The sequence below is a fragment of the Cavia porcellus genome, unplaced genomic scaffold (assembly GCF_034190915.1).
Source record: "Cavia porcellus strain 051 isolate PalLab524CR breed Dunkin Hartley unplaced genomic scaffold, mCavPor4.1 scaffold_3, whole genome shotgun sequence".
NCBI classification, from domain to species: Eukaryota; Metazoa; Chordata; class Mammalia; order Rodentia; family Caviidae; genus Cavia; species Cavia porcellus.
In genome coordinates this window covers 101,029,304-101,035,365 of record NW_026947486.1, presented here as the reverse complement: position 1 = coordinate 101,035,365, position 6,062 = coordinate 101,029,304, and positions in this window count along the sequence as shown.

The following is a 6,062-nucleotide window of genomic DNA, read 5'->3' as shown; positions in this document are numbered from 1 at the left end:
GTTTTTGACTGACAGCTTTGTTCTGCCCTATTTGACTTTATTCTCTCTCCCCCCAAAAAAGTAATAAGCACTAAGGAGTAATAAAATCCAAAATGTGTAAATTTTGTTGTAAAAAAGAGAGGGGGAAAAAAAAGAGCTCTAACGGATATAACAGCAAGTGTGTTTAGGGGTGTTAAATAGCTGACTGTATCAATGTTTTTGGATCATTGAACACAGCTGTTTGCAGTCTCTCTGTTTGAATGTCCACTTTGTATTCTTTGATACTGTGATTTGAGCAACTATTTCCAAGATGATAATATGTAATCTATTAACAGGTGATTTCTTACTGTTACATTATTTTTTTTGTAGTTCTGTATTATGTGTACCCTTACACCACTTTGTTTTGTTTTGTGTTTTTCTCTTTTTCCTCTTAAATAAAATTAAAAAAAAAAGAAAGTGGCACTGCAGTACTCAATCCTGATTCTAGAATGTTATGATGTGAAATCCAGCAATATTATTAATCTTTGTTTGGAAGGATTTTAATCTAATATGCCCTGTTATGTCTCAACATAAATGAAGATATGGATAAACGCGTACACGTCTAAGTGTATAGGATTCATAGCCATAATACTTAGTTTTTGTTGGACAGTTGAACAGAACTGTTTGCAGTCTTCCTGGTTGAAATCCCATTTGTATGTTCCACTTGTGTACCTTGAACAACTATTTATAGGGGGACAATATGTTACATCACCTAGTGACTTATTACTGTGTATTTCTTTTCTTTGAAACTGTGTAGTATTTCTTCCTGTTTTCTATTTTGTTCTGTCTTTCTTTAAATAAAAAAAAAGTGATTCTGACCTTGTGTGGCTACATTAGGTTCTTGTTTCCGCTGTGCCGATCAATACGATGTCAGGAGTACATGAGCCTCTGAAGGACAGCTGTGTGAATCAACCCTGACTCCTGCTACCACAGGGGTTGGGTTTTGTTTTCTATTACAGTAGTGCTTTCAATTTTAGCAACACATATAAAATCACTAAAAGTGGTTGGAAATATTTCATAGGAAATTTCAAATGTAGCAACAAACTTCAGTTTTGCAGCTTTTAGAGTGTTAAAACTGGATATGAAATTTGCAAAGACAAAGCTGTTGAAAGGCATCCCTCAAAAATGTAGGATGTGAACAAATGGAAACATCAGCCCTGAGATGCCTTAGAGATTGACATTGGAGGATTGTACTTAGCACAGGATTAGTTTCCATCTCACCTGGTGGCCTTGCCATTGATGAGATTCCTCATACTCTTCATGCGGGTCACAGCACACTTGTTCCCCACTCTCCAACCATCCTGTCCTCTCTCTAGGTGCTGGGACAGGACAGGACTGATCCTCCTCAGGACTCGGTCTTTCATCTCCCCTGGTTTGCAAAACTTTCCCCAGCTCGCTTCCTCTTACCTTCAGGTCTGAATGCAAGTGTCCTCTCTTAAGTGGGTTGCCCCGAAATGCTGACAACTGCAAAGGTCACACCGCCCGAAATTTGCCAACAGGTAACCAGGCTGAGTCCTGAAGAGCAGAGCGGGTAACAGTGCATGAATTTGGGTGATGGGTGAGGGGATCCCTCACTAGAATCCAAATGTGATGGAAGCCTCTCTTGGGACATAGTGACGCAGGCACTCAAAAACCAACACCATTTTCTTGCTTGTGTCCTTTTAGAGTACCAGGATTTTGAAAGCTGCCATTGGTTTTGGCGATTTGGTGCCTCTGAAACTGCATCTTCCTTTTTAGCCAAGCTAAATGGCAGCTCATCTCACTTAGGCAGGTATAAGTTTATTTAAACTTCTATTCATTTTTCAAAATCCAGCCATACCAGAAGCCACAGGGGTGGCAGTTTCAAGTGGACAGTGCTCAGCGCTGGCACCCTTGCAGATCTCCTCTGAGCAGCCACTCTCCCTGAGTGTTGTCACATCCTTCTCATGTACTCAGTTTCTCCCTGTTACACAGTGAGCTCTTCACAGCTACAACCAGAGAAAACTGACTGTGTTCGGGCCCTGACCATCAAGAATTCTCTTTAGCTGAATTAAATTCAAGTAGCATCAAAAAGTAGATAATTATTGCTTGTGACACAGAAAAACACTATTCAATAATAATTCCTAGAATTCAACAGAAGAGAGAGAAAATCAAATCTACAGAGAGAGGGAAAAAGAGAGACAGAAAGACAGATAGAAAGAGAGAAGCTTACAAGGCTGTCTCCATTATCTGTATGCCAATATACTTGCTACATTTCTAGTGGGATTAGGAATTCAATATTTACATGAATAAACACTTTTATAAACATTAGGAAGTGCATGCAAAACACTAAAGTGCAACAACCGAGAGCATGAGCTTTCGGATATTTTGCATCTGTCCCCTGCTTCACACGTTATTGGCAGATGTAATGGGTCTGCCTCAAACACTGCAGGGCCACTGACAGGAGCCACGTGTCTTGGAGAAGTTGTGCTGGTCTTGCAGTCCTCACACCAAGTAAGTCTGCTCCATGTAAAAACCCAGCAACAGTGCCTCTAAATGTCTCAAATCTAATTGGAAAAATTGTAAAAAGCAGCAAACTCCTAAAAACGGAGCATTGTACCTTTGCAACTGACATGAAGAAACAAGGAAATTGTGGGTTTAATTAACAAAATCAGTACCACTGGTTACAGAGGTGACACAGCCACATCAAAGAGTCCTGATAAAGGGACTCAGAGTGCATCAGTAAGGCACTCACAAGGGAAAACCTCTGCCTGCAGATAGAGAAACAGTGACTTCAAACAGAACAATAGTTTAAAATCTAGTGATATGCTGAAATCACTGACACTCATGAAACTGATGAGGACTTTTTTGCTTCTGATTTTTTTGTGGGGAGGGGCAGGGTTTTGCTAGGCAGTCAGGATGGCCTTAAATTTACTTTTTAGTTGTCATGGTTAGTGTCTAGATGCCTCCAAAGTCTCATGGGAGGCTGGCTGTATGGGAGGGAGCTGACTCTAGAGTTTGTCTCATTCCTTGTCTAGTGCTAGGATTCGTGGTATGAGTGCTGCACCCATCCTAGGTAGCCTGCACAAAATGTAAGAGAAAGAAAGAGGCTCACTCCTCCCCTTTGTCCTTTTGCTGTTTTTCCCTCTGCTGTCTTCACTGCCACGATGCCATGAAACCTTGTCCCTGTGCCACACCTCTCTGCCTTGGAATCAGCCAATTATGGAAGGAAACCTCCACAAACTGTGAGCTAAATAAACCTGCCCTACCTTAAATTTAGGCATCAGGAATTTTGTCTCAACGATGAGTGAAAAGTAACTAAGACAGTAGCCCAGGCTGGCCTCAAACTCATGGTCATCTTCCTGCTTCAGCTTGCTGAGTGCTCAGATTACAGGCATGCATCACTATACCCCGCCCAAGAAATAGTTTTAAAACTTTAGTAAACATTGGTAAACATGCTCATGCATACATATTGTACCCACAAGTTGGTAAAATAATGCCTGAGCTCCATATCTCTAAAGTGATTTAGAGCACTTTAAGATAACAGTGCAGAAATAATAGTTTCCATGTACTATTTTACTTTACCTCTAGTTTCCTTGTTCATTAGCACCCTGTATTGATATGCTACATTCATTATAAAGAGAAACCAATGTCCAAAAAGCAAGTTGAAAAGTTTATTTTTAAAACATTATAAGGTCCCTAACTTACCTTGGGGTTGCTCCTTGTGTTGAATGATTGCACTTTGATTTTCATTTTATTTTATTTCATTGAATAAAGGACAATATGCATTTATTTCTTTACAATTCCATGTGATTTCCCAGTATTAGTAGAGTTCTGTTTCTTGTACACACCTTCGATGGCTACATATGTTTACAGTTGGCACAGCATAGAACACACGCAAAATGCCTCAAGCAACAAAGTCACTCATTAATTTGTCTCTGGCATACTATGCCTTTAAACTCAGAAGTACTTTTCTGCATGACAACTATTGAGTGTTTGCCAGGTAATCTTTAGTTTAAAAGAGCCACACATTCCGTAGGTATTCCCCTAAACTAAGAGTTATGCCCATAAGGACGTGGCACCTGAGAGTGAACAATTTCCCTTTTCTTGAATTTCAAGAGACCTCTCATTAACACATAGAACTACTGTCTTGAAAATACATAATGAATCCATACTTTAGATGAAAACCTGTATTTTAAAATATTAATTGCTGTATATAAATGAGACACTACCCTATATTACTTCCTCCTTCAAATACAGATATGTCACTCACATTATAAGATCACAAACATTAAACATATTTATCTCTCAAATAGAACTGTGTGATAGAAAGCATACTTTTGGGCAGGAGTGACTCTGGTGGACAGCTTTATAATTCTTCCTAGCTGTTAGCAACGTTAGTAACTGTGCTCCATTTCCGCTGTGTAGGATGATCACAACGTTCAAGTGGTGTTTGTTTAAATGACCAACTATCACAGCCAGGAGCTCAATCTTGGGGCTCAGTAACAGCACCCATACACACAGGAAGATGTGGTAATACTGATGAGTAGGAAACAATTCAGTGTTTTGTTTTACCTTTAGAGATGCCATTTCTATCAAATTATTATGAATTTATACAAAATCTACTTACAGTTGAAAAACTATACTGCAGAATGCATTACTATACTGTTAGAAAATATTCTTTTCTATAAACTCATTGAAATTTTTATTGGGCATTTATGAAGCCCATTTTTAGCATTATGCCAAAAGTTAGCAGGCAGATTTGTTTTTGACACAGGGTCTCATTATGTAGTAGAGGCTCGCCTTGGCCTCACACTGTAGCCCAGCATGGCCTCAAGACTCTCAAAGATCCTCCTGTCTCAGCCTTCCAGTTGCTGAGATTGCCTGTATGTTTCACCATGCCTGGCTAGAAAAGACATAATTAAGTCCCAAATAAAAGCCAATTTTTTGAGTGAAATTAACAGAAGTCTATAGAAATACTGACCCATCTAATCTAACCTTCAAAAATTAAAACTGAAGAAGCCAGACTAGCTAAATATAACAAGAATCTTTCAATTTCAGAAGTACTGGTAGAGTTTGAGACATCTGATCTAAAAAAATGATACAAGAAGTAACTGAAACAGTCACATTTTTATACAACTAAACCCAGCTCTGTTTTCCGTCAAGGCGATAAAGAAAACTGGGAAAATTGCTTATAAATTTTGTGGAGATTTAAATAAACATTTTTCTATTTATTCTGAGAAACTAGAATGTTTCTTATCTTAAAATCATAAATATTCATGACACTCAAAGTATCTTTTGTGGCCATTTATTTGTATGTTTGAGTCTACATTGTATCATAGGTACTATTTAAGCAAGATACATTTAATGCTCAGTTCTGAATAAAATGTTATTGCTGGTATTTGCCCAGGGTTATTCCAGTACCATCATTACTACCAGGGGAACCAAAGAAGGAGAAAATGAACTTGCTGACAGCAGGCATCTCACGGGTGACTCTCTTCAGCAGTTTTGTGACACCCTGGGAATCAGGACCTTGGAGTGTGGCACAGCTGGGTAGCACAGGTTGGGCGGGGTCTCTACGTGTTCTTTGAATATGGCTCTGAGTGTGTTAGCATTTCTGTCACAACTAAATCCAGTATCACTTTTCCCTGGGTCTCCTTTTCTCACACTCGATGAGCTCTAAATTTACTTGATAATGCATGAGACCATGGAGTGATCCGTATAACGCAAACTCGGCTGTGGCCATTCCTCTAGTAACTGTGAAGCTGTGAGAACCCCCAGGTAAAGGGACGGTTCTTTGACAACTTCTAACTGCTTCCATGGTAAGTGGCCTATTCGGGCTCTCCTCTTCTGCTGTGTTTGATCATTTATACTTGCAGGATCCCATCTCTGGTGCCTCTGTACCCCCCGTGGCTCTTGGCCTGCTGGAAGCTGTGGAGGCCGCACTCCTCCTTCCTTCCGGCAGGTGGCACTTCAGGCTCCATGAGCTTCACTGGGTTTAGGACTGACAGTGAGGTGGAGACAAAGGTTCACTGCTTCACCTTCTGACAACCGCCAGACTGACAGCACTGGCTGCACACTCCTCA